This window comes from Panthera uncia, chromosome E1 (genome assembly GCF_023721935.1).
Source record: "Panthera uncia isolate 11264 chromosome E1, Puncia_PCG_1.0, whole genome shotgun sequence".
Taxonomy (NCBI): Eukaryota; Metazoa; Chordata; class Mammalia; order Carnivora; family Felidae; genus Panthera; species Panthera uncia.
Window position 1 is genome coordinate 39609471 of NC_064814.1, and position 12987 is coordinate 39622457.

The 12987-nt window shown below is 39.4% G+C and overlaps 1 protein-coding gene across 1 annotated transcript in view; it reads left to right on the forward strand.

Moving 5' to 3' along the window:
- CRLF3 (cytokine receptor like factor 3) overlaps positions 1 to 12987 on the forward strand; it is a 42118-nt gene that overhangs the window by 25456 nt on the left and 3675 nt on the right. The gene's annotated exons all lie outside the window — the stretch shown is intronic.

Consider the following 12987-nt stretch of genomic DNA (forward strand, 5'->3'; position numbering starts at 1 on the left):
AGGAAACTGCAATTTGCAGAGTGTCAAGGACAGCTCATCTCTGCTTGCTTGTCGGTAGCTGCAGTAGTTTGATTAGGGATGGTGGATCTACTTTCCAGATGGCTCACTCACATGACTGGCAAATTAACCCTGGTTCTGTGTGCCTGTCTGTGTAGGCCTGTCCATGGGCTGCTTGGGCTTCCTCACAGCATGGTCGCTGGGTTCTAAGAATGAGCATCTCAGGAGATAGGAAGTAGAAGCTGCAGAGGCTGTCACTTTTTAAGGCCTGGGCCTAGAAATTGGCATAGCGTTAACTTTACCACATTCTATTGTACATTCACAGAGTCTAGATCCCAGGAAGGGAATAGACCCCACTTCTTGATGGGAGAAGTGTCAAAAAATTTGGAGGCTTTATCTTAGAAATGGCATAGTTGATAGCTGTAAGAAAGGGGTCGCTTGGGATATGTGAATTTGGTTTAATGCTTGCCTTTGGTTAAGCATTAGCATTACCTTTTCTGAATAAATTTAAGCTTGAGGGGATCTTTCTTTTCTGTATAAGGCTGGTCTCTGTCATTACCAGGTGTATTTTCAGTACTAATTGTTAGCCCAACAGGTCATAGTTGAATTAAGAAGTTAATTTGTTTTGGGGCGCCTAGCTGGCTCAGTAGGAAGAGTGTGCAACTCTTGATCTCAGTCATGAGTTTGAGCCCTCATTGAATATAGAGATTGTATAAATGAATAAACTTTTTTTTTTTTTTTTTGAAAGAAGGTAATTTGTTTTTTATTAGTCTTTGAAATCTTGTCGGTTCCTCCTTTTATAGAGACAGAATGCTCTGTCCTAGGGAGAATACAGCTTTGCTGGGTTTTGTATTTTGCCAAAGTGGTCCCCTCTAGAGATATGATATGTAGACCTTTCAGGTTGGAATTTGGCTTTTATGACAGATGTGGAGAATGCCAGACAGAGAGTTTTCCCCACAAACTCTTGATTATGTACATTTGAATGAGATAAGATAGCTCCTTTCCTAAATAGATCTCTTTTAGGATTCTATACCCTAGTTTTTAGTTTGTCTGTAGGTGGAGGGTTACATGAAATCCAGAAGGTGTATCTACTCTGAAGTGTTCACATATAGCAACTCTTCCAAATAATCTAAGGAGTATTTCTTGGACCTTTTTCCTGTCCATACTCTTTCTTTGTTAAACTACTTTATTATTTATTATTTTTTAAATATTTAATCTGTACATCCAATGTAGGGCTTGAACTCATAACCTGAAATCAAGAGTCACGTGCTCTTCCAACTGAGCCAGCCAGGCCCCCCTAAAATGACTTAAAAAAAAATTTTTTTTAATATTTGTTTTTGAAGGAGAGAGAGACAGAGTGTGAGCAGGGGAGGGGCAGAGAGAGAGGGAGACACAGAATCTGAAGTGGTCTCCAGGCTCTGAGCTTTCAGCACAGAGCCCGATGTGGGGCTCAAACTCACGAGCCATGAGATCATGACCTGAGCCAAAGTCGGAAAGCTTAACCGACTGAGCCACCCAGGTGCCCCTAAAATGACTTTTTTTTAAATGTAAGGACAGTTCTCCTTATCAACTCTAGTCTTTGAATGAGGCTAATCATTTCCTTCAGCCTTTACTCCATTCAGATGGTATTTACATAAAGTACTTGGTATTGCCGTGAGTGTGAAGTTTAGGAAGAAAAAAAACCCCAGAATCTTTGATTAATCGTAGAGTAAGCAGTTTATAAATTAGTATAAGGAAGAACCAAGCTACTCTGCAATACAGAGGGAGGAAAAGTTACTTCTAGATGAGGGGTTGATGAGGCTTAGTGCAGGTAGAGGTGGACAGTTCAGGTGGGGAAACAAAGCAAGAATCAAAGATACAGAGTAGAAAAAGTACAAACAGCAAGTCATGAGTCTGGATCGGGTTAATAGAGATAGGCACTATAGTCAGAGGATCCCAGAAAAGTAGGCTATACTTTTGAACAGGCTGCATATATTTCTTTTTTAATTCCTCAAAGAAATACCCTTTTGAAGGTCGCCTGTGGCCATTTACAAGGAGGATATTTGACACTGCATACGGAGATCTCCCCACCCCCCCAACAAAGGCCTCACCAAGTGAAGTTTTCATTCTCTTGGGGAGGGAGACATGCTCTCCTTTTTACTTTTCATGAATTCACAAGTTGAGCTAGATGGTACAAAATAATAATGGTCAGCTGACATTTGTTGAGCTTTGCTGTGTGTTCTTTTTTTTTTTAAGTTTTTAAATGTTTATTTACTTTTGAGAGAGAGGGAGAGACAGAGGCATGAGCGGAGGAGGGGCAAAAAGAGGAGACACAGAATCTGAAGCAGGCTCCAGGCTCTGAGTTGCCGGCACAGAGCTGGACATGGGGCTTGAACTCACAGACTGTGAGATCATGACCCAAGCCGAAGTTGGACGCTTAAACAACTGAGCCACCCGGGCGCTCCTAGTTCTTAAGGACTTAATGAGTTAATATCTATAAATCCTCATTACATCCTCATCAGGTAGACACATTTTATAGATATGGGAACTGAGATGTAAAAAGATTAAGTGACTTGCCTGAGGTTGTGCCAGTTGTTTATAGTGGGGCCGAGATTCAAATCTTGACAGTCTAGCCCTGTAGGCCTCTATTCCGACTTAGTGAGGTGAAAGGTCGTTGGAGGGTGTTGAGCAAACGAATGACATCACCTGATACATGTTTTACAGGCCATTGTGGCTGCTGTGGGGAAAATAGTCCGTGAAGGGTATGGGTACAGGCAGGGAGACCAGTCAGGAGACTGTAACAGTAATCTTGGTGAGAGTGAATGGTGGCTTGGACTAGGATGGAACAGTGGAGGTAACAATAAATGGTCAGAATCTGGATATATTTTGAAGGAAGGACTGTCAGGATGTGTTGCTTGTGGGACGTGAGAAAGAAGGGAGTCCAGTGTGACCTCAGGGCTTTTGGTCTGAGTAACTGTTGACATAGAATTGTCATTTACTGAGGTATGTAAGAGGCAATTAGAGTGTGTTTCTGAGTGAATATCAGTTTGTTCTTTCACAAATTAGTAAGTTTGAGTTCCTTACTGCACATACAAGTAAAGATGTGGATAGACAGCTGGATACAGAAATCTGGAATTCAGTGGAGAGACCCAGGCTGGAGATACTAACTTGAGAGTTTTTAGATTGTAGATGAGTATTTAATTTAAAGCCATGAGACTGGGTGAGATCAACCAAGGAGTGAGTGTAGACAGAGAACATTGAAGGGTTGTAACATTTAGCGGCTGGGGAGGGAAGAAAGCCATCAAAGGACTCTGAGGAGGAGGAACCAGTGGATGCGGTGTCCTAGAAGTCAAGTGAGGGAAGTGTTTCAAAGAGGAGGTAGTGTGGGCTCAGTCATGTCAGACGGCACTGATCCACCAGGTAAGAAAAAGACTGAGAATTGACTTTTGGGTTTGCAGTGTGGATGTCTGTTGGTGACCTGACATGAACGGTTCCAGGGACGTTGTGGAGAAGCCTTGGTGAGAGGGCTCAAAAGAGACCATGAGAGCTTCTGCGACCAGTGCCTATGTGGTGGCACCTTAGTTTTGAATCTTTTCCACTCGCAGAAACTTTTTGGAGTAATAAGGAGAATAGAGGTAGGAGGACCCGTGAGTGCTTTTTCAACAAAACTAAGATACAGAAAACTCAATTCCAAATTAGGTCTAAAGACTTCCGAAGCCGCAGATAGGCAGGAAGTCCACTGAGGAAATCATGACGGTTTGCTGAGGGAAAAAAAAAAAAAAATGATTAGCGTGGAGGTGCCGATCGTAGAAATCTCCAAATATTCAATCCCGAAAGGAGAAGGCCCCACCCTGGAGACTGTAAATAGGGCTAGGACTGAACAGTGCCTCAGTGCTCTGATTGAGGAAGCAGAGAGAAAAGATGTGGAAAATGCCTGAGCAAGTTTAAAATGCTTGATCTTAAGCAAGTGGTGACCATGGTCAGTGGTCTGTGAAGCAGCCTTTGAAGAAACCACAGAAGCTGAAGTCTGGCAGTAGAAGCTGTTTCGAAACACATTAGGTCTTGAGTGTCAGAGGAGACAGGACTAATAGAGGAGCCACATCATGAGGCAGTGTAGTTCTGCAGCAGTGGGGGGATGACAGGCCACAGAGCTGTAAAGCTGAGAGTTACCCGGGTTTCCCACCCACCCCCTTCATCCCTCCTATTACAGGAACCCGATGCATTAATACGAGCAACACGAAGTGAATGTCCACGGTATCTATACAAAGATAGGATAAGGGAAAGAAATGAAAAAGATCGGCAAATCTTTTCTATAGATAATGAAACCCCAGCAAAAATAATTGCCAGAAACGAAGAGAAAACTGTATTCAGTGTTTCAACCTTAATTAAAAAAAAAAAAAATTAATCACAGTTATGAAGGAAGATTACAAAGATTAAATACAAGAACTCAGGGAAGAGATGGCTGAATAGCAGGAGGTGATGCACAGAGAGCAGGAATCTATGAAATGCTAGCTGCCAGAACTTAGCAGAGAGATAGAAGAAAAAGGCACTATTTCAGAAATCAAGACCAAATTACAAGAAGCACAAAGGAGATTGATAGCATGGGAAGCAGGGACAGTAATGAAAAATGAGCAAAGTGAAACAAAAATCAAAAAGGGATTCAAGAGAAAATGAAAGAAAAGAGATAAGCAAAAAGAGATCCAGCAAATGTAATTAGAGGCCCTGAGAAAGGAAATCAGAACCGTGGGAACATAACACCTTAAAATACAATTCAAGAAACATTTCTGAAATGAAAGTTTCTATTTCTAATTTATCTTGATTTTTTAAAATCAGTAATGGCTGTAGAACTTTGTGACGTATCTTCTCTGCATCTCTCTGCCCACTCTCAAACTCTTACTGCAGTGATGTGCACCAGGAGATGTTCTTTTTTTTTTTTAATGTTTGTTTATTTTTGAGAGAAAGAATGCACGTGCACACACACGGGGGTGGGGCAGAGAGAGAGGGGGACAGAGGATCCCAAGTGGCCTCTATGCTGGTAGCAGAGAGCCCAGTGGGGGGCTCCAGCTCACAAACCATGAGACCATGACTTGAGCTGAAATCGGACGGACGCTGAGCCACCCAGGTGCCCTGTGAATAGGTGTTCCAATGTTAAATTAACTCTGCATTCCTGGGATAAATCCTACCTGATGGTATTGCTTTCTGTTTCACAGTACTGGTTTGAATTTGGTGCTATTTTTATTTTTTTTAATTTAATCTATATTCATGAATGAAATTAGCCTGTAATTTTTCTCTTACAATTTGTGTGTCAAGATTATAAGAGCCTCATGAAATAATTGGGTGATCTTTCCTCCCTGTTTTCTTTGTTTTTTTGTTTTGTTTCATTTTTTAATTTTACGTGATAGATTATCTCTTCCTTGAAGGTTTCATAAAGCAGTCTGGATCAAGTAACGTTCTTATATGTATATGGGCAGTTTTTTCACTTTTTAAAATTTTACGGAAGTAAAAATCAGTCTTGGGGTGCCTGGCTGGCTCAGGTTGTGAGTGCAGCCCCCACATTGGGTGTAGAGCTTATAATTAAAAAAAAAAAGTCGGGGTGCCTGGGTGGCTCAGTCAGTTGAGCATGTGACTTCAGCTCAGGTCATGATCTCACAGTTTGTGGGTTCGAGCCCCACATCCAGCTCTGTGTTGACAGCCTGGAGCCTGCTTCGGATTCTTTGTCTGCCTCTCTCTCTGTGTACCGCCCCCCCCACCCCCCCGGCTTGCACTTGTCTCTGTCTCTCTCTCTCTCTCTCAAAAATAAACATGAAAAAGAAAAGTCTTTTTGTAGTACAGTTCTGAGTTTTGACAAATGTGTTGAGTCATGTATCCGCTGCCACAATCAGGTACAAAACAATCTCATCACTTCGTAATATTCCCTTGTGTTATCTCTTGTGTTAACCCCGCCTTTCTCTGTCAACTACTGATTTGTTTTCTGTTTGTATAATTTTGCCATTTCATAATGTCCTACAAATGGAGTGATATATTAATAATATCGAGTTCTCTCTCTCTATTATATATGTATGTAGTATGTGCAGTTTAGTCCTTTATTAATATTATTTTATCGTGTGGATATATCAGTTTATTTACTAGTTGAAAGACATGAGTTGTTTCCAATTTGGGGCCATAAGAAAGCCTCTTTAAACATTTGTCTACAGGTTTCTCTGTGAACACAAGCTTCCATTTCTCTTAAGTAAATGAATATCTTCGATGGCAATTGCTTGGTCATACTGTGTTTACTTATCTGTCTAATGAACTGTCAAACTGTGTTCCAGAATGGCTGTAACCATTTTACATTCCCTCCAGCACATATGAGATTTTCAGTTGTTCTTCATCCTTGTTGGTATTTGGTATTGTCAGTTGTATTGGTTCTTCTTTTCTTTTTCTTTTTCTTTTCTTTTTTTTTTTTTTTTTTTTTTTGAGAGAGAAGGAGAGCAAACACACAAGTGAGCAGGAGAGAGGGGCAGGGGAGATGGAGAGAAAGATCTTATGCAAGCTTCATGCCCAGTGCAGAGCCCCATTTCGAGCTCAATCTCACAAACATGAGATCATGACATAAGCCAAAATCATGACTTGGATGCTTAAGACCGAGCCACCCAGGTTCTCCATTTGTGCTTTTTTTTTTTTTTTTTTTAAGTTTGTTTATTTATTTTGAGAGCCAGAGAGCAGGGGACAGAGAGAAAGAATCCCAAACAGGCTCTGCCCTGTCCGCACAGAGCCCGATGATCACGGTCGTGATCTTGAACCATGAGATCATGACTTGAACCAAAATTAAGAGTTTGATGCTTAACCAACTGAGCTCCAGGCGTCCCCACTTTTGGCTGTTAAGTTCAGCTAGTCTATATCATGTAGTTGTACCTCACTGTGGTTTTAATTTTCTTTTCTTTGATAGCTAAAAGATAGCATCTTTTCATGTGTTCACTTATTGGCCATTTATGTATCTCCATTGGTGAAGTGTCTTTTCAAGACACTTGTCTGTTTAAAAAGATTTTTTTTATTACTGAAATTTGATGAATATAAGGTTTTGTTAAGTATATGTCTTGAAAATATTTTTTAGCAGTCTGAGGCTTTTAGCAATGTCTTTTGTGGAGAAGTTGTTAATTTTGATGAAATACAATTCACCAGTTCATCTAGTACTTTTGGTGTTGTATCCAAGAAATCTTTGCCCAAATGCAGGGTCATAAGGTCTCCTATGTTTTCTTCTAGACACTTTATATTTTTAAATTTTACATTTAGATCTCTGAGCTATTTTGAGTTACTTTTAGTATAATGTGTGAAATATGAGTTGAATTGTGTTTGTTTTGCATCTGGTCCAGTAGTCCCTGCACTATTTGTTGAAAAGACTGTCCTCTATCCATTGAACGCCTTTCACCTTTGTCAAAAATCAGTTGACAGTGTGGGGAACTTTTTCTGGACTGTTTCATTGATTTATGTGTTTCTCCTTTCCCAGAACTAAAATCTTGATTACTGTAGCTTTATAGTAAGTCATCAAATCAAGTAATGTGATTTTTTCCAACTTTATTCTTTCTTTATTTTGGTTATTCTGGTTCCTGTGTCTTTCTATTTAACTTTAGATTCAGCTTGTCCATTTCTAAGAAAAATTTTTTTCCTGGGATTTTGATTGAGATTGCCTTGAATGTATAAATCAGTTTGGGAGTAATTGGTATTTTAATATTCTGATTGTTCCAATCTATGGATATGGTATATTTCTTTCTTTCCTTTTTTTTTTTTTTTTTTGAGAGTAAGTGAGCTTGAGTAGAGGAGAGGTGGAGAGAGAGGGAGAGAGAAAATCCTAAGCAGGCTTGGCACTGTCATCGCAGAGTGTGATGCAGGGCTCAGTCTCACAGACCATGAGATTATGACCCAAGCTGAAATCAAGAGTTGGTTCAACCAACTAAGCCACCCAGGCACCCCTGGTTATGGTATATTTCTTAATTTAGTTTCTTTTTTTTAAGACAACATTTTGATTTTATTGTTTAACTTTTTTTAATGTTTATTTATTTTTGAGAGACAGAGACAGAGCACAAGTGGGGGAGGGCAGAGAGAGGAAGATACAGACTCTGAAGCAAGCTGCAGGTTCTGAGCTGCCAGTCGGCACAGAGCCGGATGCGGGGCTCGAACTCACGAAACCATGATACCATGACCTGAGCCAAAGTCAAATGCCTAACCAACTGAGCCACCTCAGCCACCCAGGTGCCCCAATTTAGTTTTTTAAACGATGTCTTTCATCAGTATTTTGTCATTTCTCTCTCTTTTTTTTTTTTTTTTTTGCCTCATCACACTGGCTAGGAAGTATGATTCTGAATAGCAGTGTTGAAAAAAAGCCTTCAGTCTTTCACATTAAGTATGAATGGTAGCTGTAGGTTTGAGGGCTTTTTAAGACTTGTTTTTTTATATAAATTATGTTTTTTACATTTATTAGTTTTGAGAGAGAGGGAGAGAGAATGTGTGCAGGGGAGGAGCAGAGAGTGAGGGAGGGAGAGGATCCCAAGCAGGCTCTGTGCTAACAGAGCAGAGCCTGACATGGGGCTTGGATCTCACGAACTGTGAGATCATGACCTGAGCCAAAATCGAGTTGGGTGCTCAACTGACTGAGCCACTCGGGTACCCCTAAGATTTTATTTTTAAGTAATCGCTACACCCATCGTGGGCTCCCACTTAAAACCTCGAGATCCAGAGTTGCATGCTCTCCTGACCGAGCCAGCCGGGTGCACCAGGTTTTTTGTAGATACCTTTTATCAGGTTAAGAAAGTTCCTTTCTGGTTGTGGTTTGCTGAGAATTTTATCCATAAATGAGTGTTTCATTTGGTCTAGTTATTTTTATACATCTATTAAGGTAATCAGTTTTTTTTCTGTTGATATGGGGAATTACAGTGATAGATTTTTGAACATTGAACCAGCTTTACATTCCCCAGAGAAACTCCACTGAGTCATGTGCTATTCTTTATATATACTTTAGCACTAAATTTGATTTTTAATATATATATATTTTTTAATATAGGGGATTTTTATGTCTCTTCATGAGAGAGATATTTGTCTTTTTTGCTTACGATGTCCTTGGTTTTGGTTTTGGCTAACCTCACAAAGTGAGATGGGGAAGTGTTTCTTCCTCTTTTGTGTCCAGAACTGTTTGTGTAGAATTGGTATTATTTCTTCCTTAAGTGTTTGGTAGAGTTCACCAGTTAACCATCCTAGAATTTTCTTTGTTGGAAGATTTCCAATTTCTATAATAAAGGACTGTTCAAGTTACCAGTTTTGTTTTGGGACAGGATAAAAGCTATTTTAGGATTTGTATGGTAAGGAACGTATTTCTATTTCAAATATATTTCAAAAATCCTTCTTTGCCATGACTTGACAAGGCATCCCTTCTTTCTCTTACTCCTGACGTGTCAAGCCGTGCCATGACCCTCTTTGTCGACACACAGCTCATTCTCTCTTCTTGGGCCAGTCTTCCTGTTAGTGACACACAGACTGACTGGCTATGTTCTGGAAGCACTTGCAGGCCTCCCAGCAGTGTGTGAGGTACTCATGTAGCTGCAGACCTGGCTGTTTTTATTCCATCTGCAGCTGCTAGGCCAAAACAAAAACTTTATTTTATTTCTTCTGTTTATCATAAAGCTGGGTATTTTTCATATATTTCTTAGCGACGCAACTGAAGTTTTGGATTTTTGTCCAAGCATTCACTGTGAAGAAAAAAGTTTGAGGTTGTATAATAAAAAGAGTGTCACTTAAACGCAATCAAAGTTAGCCAAAGTGCAGAATAATAGGGATAATAGATTAGCTTTCTTGTTGCCATCGAAATTGCTCCTCTTTGTGGCCCTGTTCTTTCTCAGAATATTTTGCCTAGGACTTTCTACTACTTTCGTCTATGCAGTGGATGCATTTCTAGTGGCTTTGTGCTCGAACCCACGAACCGTGAGATCATGACCTGAGCTGAAATCAAGAGTCAGACGCTTAACCGACCAAGCCACCCATTTGCCCTGTAGTTTTCTTTCTTATATACTTTCTTACAAAACTTGTTATGTGAAAGAACACCTACAGTAGTTTTTTTAGGATATAATGTCCTCCCTACTTGTCTTGTAATTTAAAAATTCAGTGATTTTAAACTTACGTTCTATTTCTTAGTGAACTATGAAAATAATTCTGTGTTTCAGGCATATTGACTATTTACTTTCCTGGTTCATTCCATTTTCAGAGCAACTTTTGTAAACTTTTTATGCTGTGCTGGTCTTATTTATTACGTGCTGTTTTGGTAAGATGCTTTTAGGAATTACTTTGTGATTTATTCAAATTAGGAGGGTTTTTTTCTTCCTAGGATTTCTTTTTTCTCACTGCATTGAGGACCTTTTCTGTATTACTATCTTTAATTTCAAGACATTTTAATTGAATTCTTGGTTTAAAATGTTTAATAACTAAAAAAATGTATACTTGCAACAAGTTGGCCAGACACAAGGTTAAAAGCATAGTCCTCCAGGGGAGCCCGGGTGGCTCAGTCAGTTAAGCGTCCGACTCCTGATTTCAGCTCAGGTCATGATCTCACACTTTGTGAGATCGAGCCCCACATTGGGCTCTGCACTGACAGTGTGGAGCCTGCTTAGTATTCTCTCTCTCTCTCCCTCTTTCTCTGCCCCTCCTCTGCTCAAGCTCTCTAAGCAAACAAACATTAAAAAAAAAAAAGCGTAGCCTCACTTTAGGTACCAGCTGCAAGTTTAGGGGTCTCCAAGGCCTCCCCTCACTTCTAACTACATGGAAAACTACAAATCCCAGGGTTCCCACGACCACCCTCAAATTCTGTAATTTGCTAGGATGACTCACAGAACTTAGGAAAGCACTACACTATGATGAGAGTTTTGTTACAGCAAAAGGATACAAATGTGAATCCACCAAAGGGAGAGACCCATAGTGCAAGGTCTGAGGGGTTCCAAACATGAAGCTTCCATTGTTCTGTGGGATACCTGGCCCTCTAGCATGAAGTACTTAAACTTTCTAGTTTTCCTTCTGCCGTTAATTTCTAGTTTCATTCTGTTGTGGTCAGAAAATGTATGTAGTGTGATTTCAGTATTCTTAAATTTGTCGTGACTTGTTGACCTAACATGATGATTCCAGGAGAATGTTCCACATGTGTTTGTGGAGAACATGTCTTCATTCTACTCCTCTTGGGTAAAATGCTCTGTATATGTCTATTACATTCTTTTGGTTTACAGTGTTCAAATCATCTGTTCCTTATCAATTTTCTGTCTGGATGTTCTGTTTTCTTAAAAATGGGATATTGAAATCTCCTACTATTATTGTGTAACTGTTTTTCTCTTCAGTTCTCTCATTGTTCATTTTCTATATTTGATCTGATGTTGGGTGCACGTATGTTTACAATTGTTATCTCTTCCTGGTAAGTTGACCCTTTTTAATTATATAATGTCTTTCTTTGCCTCTTTTGTTATTTTGTGACATAAAAGTCTATTTTGTCTGATAGAAGTATGGCCATCTCTGCTGTCTTTTGCTTACCATTTGTATGGAGTATCTGGATCTTTTATATTCATCAGCCACTCCAATCTTTCCAGTGGGAGAGTTTAATCCATTTAGATTTTTTAATTTTTATTTTAGAGAGAGAGCACGCGATGGAGGGATAGAGGGAGAGAGAAAGAGAAAATCATAATCAGGCTCTATGCTTAGCGTGATGTGGGGCTCGATCCCATGATCCTGGGATCATTACTTGAGCCGAAATCAAGAGTCAGCTGTTCAACTGACTGAGCCACCCAGGTTCTCCAATCCATTTATGTTTAAAGTGATTATTGATAGAGAAGGACTTATTATTGCCATTTTGTCATTGCTTTCTGTCATTGCTTGTAGCTTTGTGTTTCTCTTCTTCTCTTGCTGCCATCCTTTGTGTTTTATTGTTTTGTTTTGTGTTTTTGTTTTTTGTAGTGACATGCTTTGATTCCTTTTTTATTTTCTTCAGTGTGTCTTCTGAAAGTATTGTCTTTGTGGTTAGCACGGGGCTTACATAAAACAGCTTATAGTTATAACAATCTCTTTTAAGCTGATAACAACTCCCACACTGTATGTCATTGATGTCATAAATACATCTTTTCATATTGTATATCCATTAACATCTTTTAGTTATATTATTTTTTATCTTTTGCCTTTTAACTTCTACACCAGAATTAAAAGTGATTTATCCACCACCATTACAGTATTATGGTGTTCTATGTTTATATATTTACCTTTACCAGGGAGCTTTATACTTTCACATACTTTCATGTTGCTATTTACAGTCTTTTCATTTTAACGTGAAGGATTCCTTCTAGCATTTCTTGTAAGGCAAGTCTGCTGTGGATGACCTCCCTCAGCTTTTGTAGGGATGCCTATTTCTTCCTCATTTTTCTAAAGGACAGTTTTGAGATATTGTATTCTTGGTTGGCAGAATTTTTTTTCCTTTAAGCACTTTGAGTGTATCACCTCACTCCTTTCTTGCCTGCAAGGTTTTGACTTCGAAATCCACTGATAGTCTTATGTGAGCTTCCTTGTACATGATGAGTCGCTTTTAAACGCTGTGTCTTTGACTTTGGACAGTTTGTAATGTGTTTCAGCGTGCTCTCTTGGGTTCATCCTAGTTGGTGTCCAGTAGGCTGCTTCTTCCCAAAACTTCCTATCTGGGAAGTGTTTAGCCATTGTTTCCTTAAATGAACATTCTGCCCCTTTCTCTTCTCCTGTAAGTCTCTTAGACTTTCTTCATGCTTTTTTCCCCTGTGATTGGATAATTTCAAAAGACCTGTATTTTGATGTTTTTTTCTTCTGTTTGATTGTGTGATATTGCACTCCTCTTGTGAAGTTTTCAGGTCTTACTGTATTCTTCAGCTCCAAAATACCTGTTTGGTTATTTTTTGTATTTTTCATCTCTTTGTTGGTATTCTCATTTTGTTCGTGTCTTATTTTCTTGGGCTTGTAGAGCATCTTTATGATGGTTGTTTTGAATTA